This window comes from Dermacentor albipictus, chromosome 1 (assembly GCF_038994185.2).
Source record: "Dermacentor albipictus isolate Rhodes 1998 colony chromosome 1, USDA_Dalb.pri_finalv2, whole genome shotgun sequence".
Taxonomy (NCBI): domain Eukaryota; kingdom Metazoa; phylum Arthropoda; class Arachnida; order Ixodida; family Ixodidae; genus Dermacentor; species Dermacentor albipictus.
This window is the reverse complement of record NC_091821.1, coordinates 367,320,314-367,337,053: the sequence shown is the minus strand read 5'-3', so window position 1 is coordinate 367,337,053 and position 16,740 is coordinate 367,320,314. Positions and strand designations below refer to the sequence as shown.

The following is a 16,740-nucleotide window of genomic DNA, read 5'->3' as shown; positions in this document are numbered from 1 at the left end:
CTGAGGATGAAGGGTAAGTGGACTGCAGCTGTAATGGAACTTAGAACACCTCGGGACTACAATAAATATGAGGGGATGAGAGGAATTCGGAAAAGAGTAATTGTGTCAACGCTAACGTTCGGAAATGCAATTCTGTGGTTAAAATCAGAGCGTTTGTCGACGTCGGGAGTTGACCAAAGGTCGATGGGCCGATTGGCATTGGGGGGCCTTCGGTAAAACCAGAAATGAAGCGCAGTACAGGGCGGCATGGGTTGAGCCTTCTTTGAAGGCAGATAAGCTCAGAGCTCAATATAATGACGAAAAGAAATGCATGGCTCAATATTTGGACCTCAATAGCAGGGTCACGGAATGGAGGAAGAGGCCAAGATAGTTGTAATTCAAGTGCGCCATAATTGAACGTCCAAATGGACAAACAACCCGGAGTCATCAAAGAGAGTGTACGGGGAAGAGACGGTAAACCGAATGCAACGGATGGAACGTGCGGAAACAAAAAAGTTAATGAAAATTGACGACGACTGAAAGCAAGAAATCAAGAAAATATCTACAATAACACAAAGTGCAGTGCTTCGCTTTCTGTGGCCCCAGCTGGCTGTCTATGAGGACAAAAACGTATAGGAACAAACATTTGCAAAAGGGTGAGCGTGTGCCTGTTGCAGGACGAAATCCGGACACGACTCATCAAATTTTAATGGAATGCTAAGATAATCACCCAGCCAAAAGATTGGACCAACTTAAAGGGGAGACCATCAGAAATCGCCATCGCCATTATGTTGATGGATCACGTGAGGGACGTCATCGAAGATGATGGACCCGTATTTACGAAGCAATTTCTCTTGCGTAAGAGCTTTTCCTCCTTGCCCACCATTCCGGCACCCCCTCTGCTCACGAGGGCGATCGTCCCGATAACGAGGCAACCGATGCGGCAGTGGCGAATCTTAAGTGGCGCTTACGTAAGAGAAGTTGTGTGAATGCGGGCGCTGATTTTTTCAGAGACCGTAAGGCTGCCTTGTTGCCATCTTTCCCCGAGCTGTCGGTGGTGGGCGAATAGAACACAAACGCGAAAGAAATGCTGTCTGTCCCAGCTAACGTTAGGTAAACTGTTCGAAGAAAAAATAAAGATTTCAGAAAACTCGGTACAAGACACAGAACCTATGGTGTTCGGTCGTCACCACAGGTCTTAAATTTCTATTAATATTTTTCTAGTAATTAAGCAGTTTCGAAAGTAAACATGTAGTTGCGGGAGGTGCGTGAAAGAACACTGGCGGTTCCTTTGACTGCCTGCCATGTTGTTGTGAACAATAATGCACTCACTATACGTGACCCAAGCAAGGTAACGTTCTGCTGGGCCTGGTATCAAGGTAACTTCTGATTGCCACCGTAAATTTATCATCCATATTGGAAATTGCGCTTCGTTTCTTATAATCACTTTATCGCGCTGCGCGTTCCTCACCCCAACAACCAAATTTTCTTGAAACATCGAGATAGCCGTAGCTTGAATGCGCGGTTATGGTGTCCTATTGTGACGGCCAAGGGACCCGAGCTCTACTTGGAATGCCGCGGACGAATTCCGGTGGGAGGAAATCGCAAAAACGTTATCATGCTGACATTTTGACACGAGTCCCGCCTGGTGGAAGTAAATAACGGGCCCTTTACTGGCAGAAGTCAGGACCTTCTTAGCATGGCTTTTACGTTGCTTCGAGACGTTAAAAGCGGTCAAACAACCGATAATTAATTATGGGAGCAACAGTTCTACGAAGTGCCCCCATTTGTAGTCAAAGCGATACGCCTCTGCCGCCGGAGGCTAAACGCTGAACAACGTAGAGCTTTCGAACGTCGCGCGCGCTGACGCCAGTTTTCCGGAACAAGCAACAGGTGGCCCTAGTCGTCTGAAGGCGGCATGGAAGCCGGGCGAGTAACGAAGGCGAGTGTCTGCGCGCCAGGTTCGAACGTCACTGGCATTTACGAGAAACTGTGCGACGGTTTAGGCTCAGTTCTGATCGCACCACCTCTTGAAAGTACGAATCAACGACCGGGCACGCTTTAAACGTGAGCGAACATTGGCCTGCTGCGTCTTGCACACCGCGCACAAACGCAATGGTCCTACATACATGTGTTCTGAAGTGGCGAAAGTACTTTAGTGTGCTTCTCCGCAATGCACGTTTTGTATAGCGGTAGAGCGCACTCATAGTAGGAAGGGTGAACCTAGCGCGTTAGGGTTCCTGCCAACAGTGGGGGTTGTGCGGGAGACTTTTGCAGCCAGCGCAACAAATGACATGCACCAGGCTGGCAAAGTTGTCTGCTATACTGGCCCGCCAACGCTCTAGCCTGTTGCTAATTGATTTAGCCGTTCTATGTTTCACAGTATGAAAAGGGTCCCACCATGGTGCTTAAGTGACAACCCTGAAAGCTCTCTCTCGTCTTCTCTAGTCCTCAGCGGCGTTAGCAAGTCGTCTTATGATGCAACGCAAAAAAACAGTATTTATAATTGTGGCACCGACGGACGCAACCTGGCACACACCGCTTTGAACGGCAAAAAAAAAAAAAAACACCGAGGTGTTGTGCAGTGAAGTGGCAGCACGGGCTGAACCTGCAATATATATATATATATATATATATATATATATATATATATATATATATATATATATATATATATATTATACGAAATTTGATTCTATAAAGCTCTCTGAACTGCCTACTCGTGCCTTATTAGCTGTATCGGGTAACCCGATTTTACTTAGACCTCTTCAGTGCGCACACACGGCCGCAAGTGCATTAAATGGCAAATTTTCACTTACTTGTCACTATTTTGTGAAAAAAAGTTCGAATTGAAGAGCAGTTCTATCAATTTCTTCTTTTCTTTTTTCATGCAGTGACGAAAATATAGTATAGAGGGCTCAGAGGAAGAGCCACTTCCGTGATAAAGAAGCGTAAACTTTCTTTATTTTCAAAAATATGTAAGAGGCAGTATGGAACCAACGAGATGTTAATGAATATTGTTAAGTTTCAAAGCAGGACTTTTGTTTATTGCATTGGGAAAGTGTCGCGGTGCTTAGTACAAAATAGGCCTTTATATATATATATATATATCCAAACTTTGGGAGGGCTTCACCTCTCTGAAAGAAAAGAAAAGAAGAAAATGCCTAAGCATAACGAGGGTCTTACTGAAAGTAATGATCAACTATTTTTTTGTACGCTAGTCTGGAAGCGTACTAAATATGGGTGTTTGGTGGTACCTGGCGCCATCTTTATAGCAATCATGGAAGGTCATTTGGCACCACCAGGTTACCTAATCTAGCCACCAGGGCGCTAAATAAAACGGCAGTATACGACGTCTCGCTTCATGTTGCGGTGGTGTTATTTCTGGTGAACGAGCAAATTCAAGTGGAAGGAATTGATAATAAGTTACAGCTTGTGCATGGCTGTGCGTTAATGAGATCGAGCAGTGTGCTAAGATTTGTCGAGCATATTAAAGATGGCCAGACCAGAGTTGACGATCAGCGTCAGAGCGATCGCCCACGAGCCGCGACTGAATAGCGAGAGTGCATGAAACAGGAGACAGTGCAGTTCAGGCAATGATTGAAAGCGTCAGGTTACCGTACCCGCCGTGGTTGTATATGGCGTTGCGCTGCTAAGCACAAGCTCGTGGGATCACATCGCAGCCACGGAGGCCGCATTTCGTCTGGGGCTAAATCCAAGAACGCCCGTGTACTTAGATTTAGGTGCACGTAAAAGAACACCAGGTGTTTAAGATTAATCAGGAGTCTCTCGCTACGACGCGCATTATAATCAGAGCGTGGTTTTGGCACGTAAGACCCCATAATTGAATTCATTAAATTTAATTGCTCTGCTTACCGGAAAATAAGTGCTGCTTGATACGTTCGAATGAGTACTGCAGGAGCTCCGTTGCCCAATGCATTACAAACGACCTGCAAGAAAAGAAAATTCTCGTTACGTTTCCTTGTTGGACAATTTGTGTCGTATGACGTTGACGTGAATCTATCTCAGACGCGCGCTTTTAAAGTGACAGCATGTTTTCGTCTGGGCCCCAACCGATTGCGTCCATCCCGAGATTACGTTTTAGACGCAAGAAAGAAAAAAAACTTGACCATATGCGGTCTGAAGCAGTGTTAGAAACCAGGGAAAATTAGGAACGAAGGAAGTTCCTTGATGGAGACGCGCTGAGGAATCGAAGCAGTTCAGCACGCCACGTAAGGTTACGGGGAAAATTATGCTATTATGCTATAGCTAATTATGCTATTAGCTAAATAGCTAATTCGTGTGCCAAACGCGAAAATCAGGGGCTGGTTAGCCCAGCCTCTCCACAACCGCGAAATTCTCTCTCGTTTAGTGTCATTTCACTTCGAAGGGAAATTACGCGGCGAGCTCGAGCTTTAGATACGAGCAAGTGCCAGATAATATTTTCGTTCATGGCAACCATACGCGTCGCACAGATTGTGTTTGACACCGATGGGATGTCGCCTTTGCCTCTCGAATGCAGCGTCACTATCATATTGCGTAGCACTGCGTGCGTACAATTCTGTTTGGATGCCCCTACCTGTGAGTTTGTCGACGTCATGCCACATCATCCGTCGAATGCACGGCCTTCTGTCAAACATTGTATGGCCACTTTGTTTAAGTTATCAAGAGAGACGTAGACGTGGACGTTGTTTTTCCGACTGCAGTTCCGTGAGGCTATGGCACAAGCACTAGCGTCTGTGCAGGTGTACATTTATCTTGATCAATTACTAACAGGGGACCCTGACAATGAAAAGCAAATTTACAGAATAAGAAATTGGTTGGAGTGCATACGGCAATCATTACTAAATTCTGACTGAGAGTTGCCGCTGTCGTGGAAAAGAAAGTATACGATCATTGCATTCTACCGGTGCCAGCGTACGGGGCAGAAACTTGGAGGTTAACAAAGAAGCTCGAGAACAAGTTAAGGACCGCTCAGAGAGCGATGGAACGAAAAATGTTAGGCGTAACATTAAGAGAATGAAGAGAGCGGTGTAGATCAGAGAGCAAACGAGGATAGCCGCTATTTTAGTTGGCGTTAAGAGAAAAAGAATGTAGCTGGACAGACCATGTAATGCGTAGGGCAGATAACTGGTGGACCATTTGAGTTATAGAATGGGTGCCAAAAGACGGGAAGCGCTTTCGAGGAAGGCAGAAATTTAGTTGTGGTGATGAAATTAGAAAACTTTAAAGGCAGAATGTGGAATCAGCTAGCCCAAGATATGGTTAATTGGTGATCGCCGGGAGAGGCCTTCGTCCTGTAGTAGTCATAAAAATGGGCTGATGATGGTGATGATGTATGTATGTATACTTATACAGCGGTAAGAGCAATGATCAAGATGAAGGAAAAAGCCAAAAAAATTTTTGGGTCTAGATATTGTACTACTCATTTACGTTCACTCAGTGTGTTTTTTCCTCAACCTAATTAGATCATGCCTTACCACTTCTCACTTATTTTTTTTCACATATTATACCAAATTATCTATGCTTTCTCCCGTGCACTTTCGTTCATCCTATTTACACTTCTCCGTCGTACTTACGTGACACACAGTGAAGCCACCTTTTTCGCTTCGACATTACATCATTCTTCGCATGTTTCAATCCCGCATTCTTCTTTCTTTCTTTCTTTCTTTCTTTCTTTCTTTCTTTCTTTCTTTCTTTCTTTCTTTCTTTCTTTCTTTCTTACGATGAAGGTTCAATATATAAACACAGTATAGGCACGCACACACGAAGGACCTTCATAAAGTTCATATTATTGGTACCATAAATCTGGAACAGGCGTACTACACAATAGGCATCAAAATGAGCGCATGGCCGGTATAACGTAAAACTATTCCAATCAGCTTTTATTCCAAATCGGCCATTAACTCTTCGTGACAGGTCAAAATGGTTCGGGCTCTGCCCATGTGTGTGTGGCGCCCACCCATATGCATGGGCTGGACCCGAACCATTCTTACATATCAGGCAGGGCTAATGGTCGATTTGGAATAAAAATTGATTGGAATACACGTCCCTCTAGTTTCAGCGAAATGTGAAAATTGTGCTCCCTATAATACCGCTGAACAGTCCTGGGACATCAAATAAAAAATGGCGGCATCCATCGGAAATGTTGGTTGCAGCATCAGCAGTGATCCGCTTTCTGAATTGGAGGGAACAACAATGCTAAGGAAACTTATACCGAGCTTGTATGGTGCGCGGTATAACTGCATGCACCCAGCTTATTATTACGCTGCTGTGTGAAACGGCACTGACGATTTCAACGCGGCCGAACAAGCTACAGCGACCGGCCGTCGCTCTGTGGTGAACCACAAATTGATGCGCAAGCAGATACTCTAGCGCTTGCATGCCGGCGGACGATTGTTCGGAAATTGTGCAGCGTGCAGGTTAACGTGAGTACTGGATCATATCAAACTTCCACCAGAGTCCCGTCGCTTAATCTCTATTCCTTCATGGCAACAATGCGAACTTTATGAAGTTCCCTCGTATATTGTGTTCAAGAAGTGCCTTAATGAAGGAGGCTGGTCGAAACGTCGATAAAATAAACGCGTGCGCGTTCATTGAAAAATAATATGCAGGTCCAACACACATGTTCTAATATATGTAGAGCGAAGCTTTCGTGGAGCGGCTAATTAAATGCTATGAATTTGCTCATTTCATTCCGGCGTCTTTTACGTACAGGATACTGGCGCGCGCGCATGCGCTCTCACGCGTCCGTGCTATTTACGCATTGCGATACAGTCGGCGTTAATCTCAAAAAAGCTAGTTGGCGTTGACGCGATTGAAGTGTTCGTGCTATTGTAGCCCGAATAGTTGGGCTGCTGTTCTGGGGGACCGATGTTGGATGCCGCCATCTCGCATGTAATTTATTTATTTATTTATTTATTTATTTATTTATTTATTTATTTATTTATTTATTCAAGAGTGAGCTGTTCGACAAAACAGCGGCAAAAACCCAGCAGCGACGGTCATCAAAATCCGGAAAGGTACGCGGAGAAAGCTTCGCTTTAAAGAAAAGCATATTCTGTGTCGCGCACTTCGATATGCGGCGTAGTGAGGTGCAACGCAGCAAGCTGCGGGGCGCGGGTGAATGGCGTCGCCTTGGCGGGCTGGCTCCTGTCCCAAGCAGATAAGGAGAGTCCCGGCGTATAGTAGTCGTGCCGTAGTATTTAAAGGAGCGTTAATAATGGCTGGCGCCGCCGAGCAACCGCGCTTTCCGCCTCCGCCACGCCGCGTAGTAGCACGTGTACGCCGCACTCATCTGGCAATCGGCTCGGCCGATCTCTGGCTCATTCACACACGACACCGCGGTGGCTGGGCGAGCTGCTGCTTCTGTTGCTGCCGTTGGCCGCCATCGATCAGTTCTATCCTTCGAGTACAAGGCAGACCCTTCTCTCCCGCCCTTTCGTCCTTCGCACGCGTCTGTTATTGGACTACGCCACCTATCCTCTTGGCAGCGACAAGCTATAGCCTTATGTGTTCGATCGTGCTTGAGAGAGGTTGCAATGGTAGGGATGTTAGGTGTGTTGGGTTTTTTTTCTGCAGTGTGTGTGTGTGTGTGTGTGTGTGTGTGTGTGTGTGTGTGTGTGTGTGTGTGTGTGTGTGTGTGTGTGTGTGTGTGTGTGTGTGTGTGTGTGTGTGTGTGTGTGTGTGTGTGTGTGTGTGTGTGTTGCCTTAATTCAGCCCTGCATGCCGTTTTCCATTGCACGTTCGCCTCTCGGAGTCTGAGGCGGTTGCCGTTTGCCTCGCGAAATGCAGCCGTTGACGGCAGTGTGCTCTTGCTGCTGCTGCTACTGCTGCTGATGATACTGCTGCTACCACGGGAGACGTCGTATGCGGGTCATCTACTATTGCGGCACGAGCGCATAACCTCCGTCTCGGACGGGGAAGTGATTGAACGAAGGGCAGAACGCCTGCGTTGGGTGGTGCGCGTTCGTGAGAGTTGCGTAATGCACGTGTGTGTATAGCTATACCGATTGGAGCAGGTGTTTCGATTGAGAGATCGCTCGTACGAGCGGCATTGGCTGTGTTTCTCACCTTTTCTTTCTCTTCTTTTTTTTTCCGGCTCGGTCGTTTAGCAAAGCCTAAAAGTCTCTCGATGTAGCCCCGTTAGCATTCGATACGGAAGTAGAGCACATTTCGCCACTGTTGTACTTACCTGGCAAGTTACGTGATTCATCTGTGCATTACGATTATGCGGCATATAATCCCACATGCCTATACTTGGACAGCAAGAGAAGTGGTTCTTGAGGGGAAGGAGAAAAGGCTAGCGCTATTTTCTGCAACCCATGCGGGAGCACAGCTCAGCGCCAGCAGGGTGGAGGGGATGGGATTAAAAGAGAGAGAGGGTAGGAGGGAGTAAGGTAGAGTGTCGTAGAGATGGAAGCGAAGTAGTGGCCGATCAGGAAGCCCGAAGTGGTGGGATGGCCGTTAGGCCATCCGTCTTTGTAGAAATGTCCTATAGTCTCGCCGAGAGCCCCGACGAGTCGAGGTAGTCGACGACACTTAGGAAGGCTGGTAGCTGAATACGACAGGGGAGAGGACATCTTCCTGTCATAAACATGGGACAGCAAGCCGCGCTGGATGTTCGTAAGGCGAGAGAAGAACCGTAATCCCTTCCCTGTGTTGGTATAGAGGGTGTTTCAGCGAACACTTTCAAAATTTTTTAAAGGTTGCCTGTGGCAGATACCTCGATTCTAGTTAATGAACCGGTCTACTCGAAGCGGCGGACAGCACTTGCACGAAAAATTGAAATGCAAAATCGACTAATTAACGAGAATTCACAAATTAACTTTTAGCTAATTAACTTATGGCCCATATTCCAATTTACAAATTCTAGCAGTGAACTTCGCAAGGCAGATCCACTTGGAACGAATTCTCAGGACGACACTAGTTTCGAGAGATAAATTCCCGAACTTTCCGGAGAAATGCATTGGCGCTCCAGTTACTTGTGTGCTCCAGTGCATGAAACGACGTTTTGTTAACAAATTAATTAGAACTCCAATGCATTTCTCCGCAAAGTTCGGGAATTTATATTTCGAAACTGGGGTCATCTTGAAAATTCGTTCCAAGTGGATCCGCTTTGCGAACTCCGCGGCTAGTATTTGTAAATTGCAATATGGGCCATAATGTTACTAATTAAGAACTTAATTAGTGAATTTTTATCGATTAATCCATTTTGGATCTCAATTTTCTGTGCAGGTATTGTACGCCGCTTCGAGTAGACCAGCTCATGAACTAGAATTGTGATATCTACCACAGGCAACCTTTAAAGATTTTTGAAAGTGTTCGCTGAAACACCCTGTATACACCGAGCCTCGTTTGCCACATTGACGTTCGTTGTTGGTGTGGCTCGCGCTTATTTGTTGCGAGGCGTCTTGTTTTCTTTAAGGGTGTGGTTGGCAGTGATGCGATCACCGCTAAAATAACGCTTAATAAGTTGTTCGAAATTGTAGTCACTGATTAATATTTTTTTTCGACAGGAAATAAATAATAAGAAACAAGAAACTTACCAGGCAGGCCTCGCGGCCTTGTTTGCAAGTAGCTACAGACATGCCATGATCTTTCCACTTTCCTACTCACTAAGGATGAAGGAAATTGTGCAACACGCATGCGCTTTTTATGGCAAATCGCAACCGATTACGTTACCCATCTCTTCTTTAACCCGCGTTTTTATGCTGGGAGGAAATGTTTCAGACGTATTCGACAGTGCATCGCTTTGAGACGATGCGCCACCGCAAGTCTCTCGCGCAGTTTCACGGTGCACGCGAGATTATGTGAATATGACTTTGGTTCGCCAGGTCGTCGGCGGCCGCATATTCTAACGCGGGTGGAATGTATATTGGCGGCGAGGAGTTACGGAGTCGCCATCTATCGGAAGCGCCTCGCTGGCGTAGTATGAGGGATCACGTGGCGCGCTCCTCATAGGTTTTGCTGTCAGCGCTCACTGAAAACACCACGCACGAGCTCTCCCGGAAATTTCTGTAAGTACTTTCGAAACGAGAGAAGTTTCTTACTGTCTAAATAATAATCTTGCGCAAACTGAAAGCACACAATCGTTTACAGACGCTATCTCTTTACCGAATACGCACAGTGAACGCCACTGCGCGCGGTCGCCGCGATGCATGGAGTCTCCCGAACCGGCTTCTTGCGTGAAAGGTAGGTAAACGCTGAGAGCAAACTATGTGATATCTGTTCTTATAGTGTTTGTATAACTAAATGGAGTGTAATAGAACGAAGCCTCAATGCAGCGATTGCGCAGATTCGCAGCGACCGACTGCACGTCTGCATGCTTGTCCGCGCACTGTTTCGCTTTCTCCGTGCGCGCGTTTTCGCACCGTGCCATGAGCTTTAGGCCGCAGAATATGAGCATTTGACAGTATACAAGCAACCATTGTTGCGTGGGCGCTATCAGAGCTGTTCAAAAATAATTTCATTGTAGAGACTTCGACGCCTACGGGGACTGTGATGTGCCGTCGCGACGATTTAATATTTTTTTTTCTTCTAAATTCTTTGACCTTTCAATACTATTTCTCGAGTTGCGTCGCACTGTATGTTTATCGGTGTTCTCAGCGTGCAATTTCCCACTGCTCCTTTTTTGTAATCCAGTGCATTAATTCATAACACAAACATGACCATATGCCATGCTTTTTTTTAAATGTGCTTCTTACCGCTGCCTTTCCACTCCACTGAACTTGCCAGTATCTATAGCATCGACAAGTTTATAGACCAAACCATCATGACATTAGTCGGGTAGCGGACTCGGGCGAGCGTCTTAGTTCGCGTTTTCAGAACATCGCAGACCGGGCGCCGTAGCAGAAATCTTCCTCGCGTCTGTGCTTGCTGCATACCCGAGTTGTAGCCGATGACTGTTTGCCGGTTTTATGTTTCGCGAGCCAAGCTTCACACAGCTTCTTGTCCTGCGGCTACGTGCGAAGAAGGCTGACACCGGCCTCCGTTACGTGCGTCCGGCCCTGCGGCACCGAGCAGTAGCCTACCATGTTGCGCGCCTTCAAAGGCAGCCACTACCTATTGTAGTGCTTTCAAGCGTTGTAAAGGAGACACTCGAAGCGGGAAAATTTCGCCACTAAATGAGGACCGCAGCGTACGAGGGAATTTAAACTCATTTTCAGCTCGCTTCGGCGCGCCCGAAGCAGCTGACGCGGCCGCTATGTCCACGTGATCCCTCCTAGCACGTCACGCCGATGGTGGCGCCAGTTTTTCCAGTGGTGGAGCTCGAGGCCAATAGATACGTCCGTGTGAACCTTTAAAAAAAATGTTGCAGAGCTAGACACTGAGGTGTCGATCCCTCATCGCTTGTTTTTAGAACGTCCGAATTGGGTGTCGCTCCCGCTCGTTGTGATTGATTAGTACCTTGCTCACAGTGGCAAACTCTCGATGTTACATCATTAAGTGTTTTAATTCTTGCACTCGCTTGTACACGCTTCGGTTCCCGAGGTAAGCACCGTTATGCTCCTTGATTCGCGGACTTAACTGCAACGTTCGGTACAGTTATTGATAATGCCCAACTGAAGGGGTGTACCGCGCTACGGCACGTCCAACCAGACCACGGTGTATAGACTCTTGTTCCTCCATTGTTCACGTGCAAGCGAGAGCGGCGGAGATTTGCTCGGTTAATTTGCTCGGTCACGCGGCTAACTTTCGTGCCACACACCGTCACACACCGCAAGCAGGTGTGCGCGTAATCTGCGATGCGTGCGCGTATACGCGGCACACGGCAAATGTGGCCGAGCTGGGTGAGTGCGTGCGTGCGTGCATGCGTGCATGTGTGTGCGCCTGTGTGTTCTGCATCCCCACAATACACCGCTGGGCGCCCCTCTCCGTGTTGCCAGTGCCATCTCTCGCTCACGCATTGTGTTGCCTCTGTTTACTTGAACGTTTTCCCGCGGACCTCAGAAAGGGGAAAGACGGGTGCCTTCCTCTTTGCAGTCCCTCGTGGGTCTCCGTCGATCCCTTCCCAACGCTGCCGAGGTAGCAGCGGCTGTGCGTCATGCGCAACGCTTAGGTATCTGCGAAGAAGACCGTAGCAGCACCCTCTCCCCCTTTCTTTCTTTCTTTTTTCACCCTCCGCTCCATTTTGCGAATGTCACGCCTCGTTGGGCTCAGTTTGCTCGCTGCCGGGATCGCGCGAAATTTATCGCCTTCCGCATTGAGTTTTATGTACTGCCGCCAGGATGCGCCCGTGAACGTGTCCTCGGCCGGTAATATATGCATCCTCCTCCTCCTCCTGCACGGCCGCTCCTTCGCGACGTGCACAGTCTTCACCTTCTTCGTGCTTCGTTTTGAGGGGACTGTTTTCTTGTCTTCTTTCTCTCGTACGTAACGGGTGCGAGTCTGCGCATAATACGACTCCGTTATCTGCGACGTTTAGATGGATGGACGTCTTGGGAGTAAAGGCAGAGAGACAAACACAAGGGGAAATAAGATCTATACGAGACCGGCGGCGACGTTATGGGTACGGAAAGATGGAAGATGCTCCGCCAAAAGAAAAGCGTTGAGGAACAGCGCGAGCAGCCTGGGAAAGTATGCACACGATATTCTTTTCTCTGGCTCTTTTTTTTTTTTTAATAGAAAGATTCTGGTGTCTTTCTGACCTTGAGTCCTCGTAGAAACATAAAGCGCCCGTGTACATCTTGCGCGACGACCCGAATGCGTGTAAGCCACAGCTAATGCGTGAAATGGCCTCGTGCAAATTGAGAGTACATAGTCTCACCGTGTTTGTGTGGCTTCCGTGTGGCAGTCGTTATTTTCATTTAAGCGATGCTAATTCAAGCAGCAAAACGTGCCTTTTCCTGCTCCGGACTTTCAAGCTGCCACGGCTCGTTTCTTTTCCTGTATTGCTTAGCTTTTGCGTTTTGCATTTACAGCCTACGAATTTATGTGCACGCCGATCGCATTCTCTGCTAGCACGGCGACACATCGGTGGACTCGGTATACTCTCAGTTCCGTATTGCCAAGATATCAACTCGCACTATGGTCGTTAGAACATTTCTGTTACTTCAGCGCTTACCTGAAGCATGCGCCTCTCTCTCTCTCTCTCTCTCTCTCTCTCTCTCTCTCTCTCTCTCTCTCTCTCTGTGTGTGTGTGTGTGTGTGTGTGTGTGTATGTGTGTGTGTGAGAGAGAGAGAGGAGAGAGAAATGATAGAACATTTACAAAAATCAAACATGGCATGCCGCCCGGAGAGAGGCTTCTCTGTCCAACAGTTTCCACTTAGAAAATTGAAGGAAATAGAATTACTGCCGATGCCTGGCACGCGCACACAAAATCGCGCTTTAGACGGAACCCCGCATTCATAGTTTATGGAGATTAATGCACACTCATGTATATGGACTGCATTAACTGTGTGCCTGTCACATATATGCGGATGCGAGCTCATTAAATACAGATGTTTCAGGACGTGGAACCTTCTTCTCCTCATGAATACATCGCACATGTGGGAAAGCCAAGTGTTCAAAGCCTGTGCAGCACAGGAACTCTAGCACTGCATGGCACCATCACCAGTTTGTATTTCGACGTTTGCCTTTGCTGCGCAGAGTCAACTTCTCCCGAGAAAGTCCCATAGTAGTTCTAAGTCACTTGCGTTCGAAAAATGAGGAGGTTGTGAGGTTAGCTATCGTAAAGGTATCAGCGGTTTAACGGAAGGAGTGAAGAAGGTGTGACAGGACTCACGCTTCTTCACTCGTGCCATCAAACCGCGCATTCATTTACGATATGTTGCACCGACTGGCCCAGTGGATTACTGTCATGAAGGTTAGCTATAGTTTTACCTAATAAACTAAGTGCCGATGCAAGCGTGACAGCTGACATCGCAAAGCAGAGGGTTAGTTTGTTAACTTGACGAATTTTACGGCAGCTTTCATCCGTAGGTGCATATAGTTTGGCGTCATTCCTTTTCGTTTATGAGAGTTAGCTTTCGGTTTTTTTGTACCGTTTCCAAAAATATTGAGGCTTGGCAAGGAAGCGTCAACTTATTAGTTCTCAGAATAATCGCTGACTTGAGTGTGCAACCCGTGGGCATGTAGCGAATTCTGTTTCGCATGTATACCCTTAGCGTAGCGAAGGCTTACAGCGTTGACGTGTACCGGAAAATACCGGGTGACGTATACACCTGAGAAGCAATGCTGGTGACGACATCTTTTGACAGTGTGTTTGCGGCGGTGACCCGTGTTTCGCTAACCTGCTGGCTTCGAGATCGACTATGACACAACCGTCACGAATTTTTTTCATTTTTCTTTTCCGAGGTGGAAAGTTCGACACAGTGTGTAGGTCCCAATGCAGTCATTGACCATGGAACCATCCTTTTGTATTTCATATTTGTCAGAACTGTAGCCGCTATACGAAGTGACACCTGAATGGGGGAAACAAAGAAATGTAACGTTTGTAGCGCATTGTGGTATAGAAATGCCTGGGAGTGGAAGTGCCCTTGTATCGCGGCTTTCGATCACTCTAGGGGTTGTATACTGGGCGCCGTTTCTCAGTACAGGCGGTCTTTCGGTACCACTTTATTCTATGCGATATTATCTCGTGTCAGACGTATAAGTTGTTGCCGACATTGGCGATGCCGCTAGCTGTGACAGAGCCGTCTGGGCCGGAAATACCGCGCAGGCGAGGATCGCACACGCCGCCTGCTCGGCCGACTCTGTGGCAACCAATGTGAAGCCGAATTCACGAAGCTTTTGCTCCTACGTACTCACTTCCATTGGCTGGCCACCTTCACTGATAATATGTTCTGTATCAGTATCGGCTGGAATTTTCTCATGTGAACTTTTTTTTTCTTCTTGTATCGTGCGTGCGTGCCTTTGTGTGCGCATATGGGCCCTATTCTTCTACGGCCCGGTCCCGTCTGCATCGTACCAGTGGTAGAGCTTCAGTAGGCGTCGATCGGCATGCTGTTATGACTTGAATACGTAGACTTAAAGCGATATGGCGCACATGTGTAAAAATATGAAAGTGGTATGCCGCTTTTCGTGGTGTATTCCACTCCTTACACTTATTTGACACGCGTTCACACGCATCATGGAGTCGTGTTCTCATTCTAGATGGGGCTTCGTACTATCGCTCCGCTTCTAGCTTATTGTGAAATAGAGTGTGGATGTAAAAAACGCATTGCGGCACTAGAGAGATAGTAAGAGCTTACGCAGTGCAGGCAGGTTAACGAGACATTTTTTTAATGATTTGATTTAGCCTTTAAGGAGAACCTATAGTAAGAGAAAAGCACCAATAGCATAAAGGGTCCACACGATGCACAGGTAGCACGGAGAGCATGCAAGCACGTAGACGTCGGGAACTGGACAAGCGAGGGCAATCCCGCTCGCAGGCGGAGTTGCTGTGGTGGCGGTGTTGCGTCTGCGTCTGCGTCTGTACGCCTGTCAAGTACATTGCGCATCGCTTCTCCATGCGCTACTCTAGTGTGAACAGGCACAGAGGTGGTGCGCTAATTCATCGGCACAGTTAAAGTATGCGAGGAGACTCATAAAGGATGCGAGGAGACTCACCAGTAGTAAGTCGATCTCAAGTTGCTAAAGTGATGCGCCGCTTCGGCAATCGTGGGCAACATGTCTGAACTTTATATTGTATTTAAGCGCAGTATGTGAAAAGAACGCCAACAACTTTTTTTTCTTTCTTTTTTCTGATCTCTTGCACAAGGACGTGTGGCCTTAGGCGTCCGGGATGCCGCTTTGTAAAGCCACGCTCGGCGCTTCCGTGTTTCACGAAACTTCCGCGGGTTTACGCGTTACTTTTCGTTTTTATGTGGGCAGCAAATGCTCACGGGTTTTCCCCTCTAGCCAAGTTGCTCGTAACACCTGCCAACGACTTTCGGCTGTGACTTGGCTGTCTGCGGTCTCGCTAATGAAGGAAAAAAAAAAGCTTTTCAGTCATGCATGTCTGTATACAACGCGTGACATCGGTGCGCCGTAGTAAGTTCAACGCGCCGTAGTCTGGACTGGGGCGCCGTTGAGTTTTTCGCTAGGACACAGGCGTCCAGTCTTGGGGGAGCGCCGTTGTCGCAAGCCGACTTTCTCGTTTTTCTTTTCCTTTTTTTTTTCTTCGTATGCCTTTCTTTTTTCCTCTTCCTTTTCTTTTTTTCCTTGCTTTTTTCCCCGCGCACAACCGCCGGAGGGGAGTTGAACCGGCACGAAGACGACGAAGACGGAGAAAGGAAAATAGAAAAAAACGAAAGAGAGGAAAAAAGAAAGCTTGAGAAAGACGAGCTTGGGGCGACGCGAGAAGGGTGTGTTGTGTACGCAGGGGCGTAAAAAAAGGAAGAGCTGAATAGTACAGTCGGGGGTGCAGAAGACAGTCGCGCTAGGAAGGCCCCCGGCAGACGGACTCGTCCGCGAGTCAGCGTGCGTGGAAGGTGCCTGCCGCGCGGGACAAGGGAGAGACGGGCCACCGTCTGCCGCCGGAGGAGCACAGGTTGTGGCGTTCGGAGAAGGCGCCCGTTGTGCACCACTCCCATCTCGCGACCCCTCCCCTCCTTCACCTTGCCCCGCCGAACATATGCGTGCGGAGGGAGGGCGCAGGGAGGTTGGGTTGTGACCTTGAAACTGAAATATCGTGCACCACCTCCCCACTCCGGTGATGCCGGTGCGCGCGGGAGCCGAGACGGAGCCATCCGCGCGCCTGGAGCGGCGCCACGTCTTTAGGCGCCACGGAGGGAGCCCGGTCGTCGCGCTGTGTCATTAGGAAGCGCGCCGGTGGG

General features: G+C 47.9%; 1 protein-coding gene across 2 annotated transcripts in view; it reads left to right on the top strand.

Annotated features, from left to right (window-relative positions):
• Positions 1–16,740, top strand: part of LOC135904104 (elongation factor-like GTPase 1) — a 155,886-nt gene that overhangs the window by 69,914 nt on the left and 69,232 nt on the right. The window lies entirely within an intron of this gene.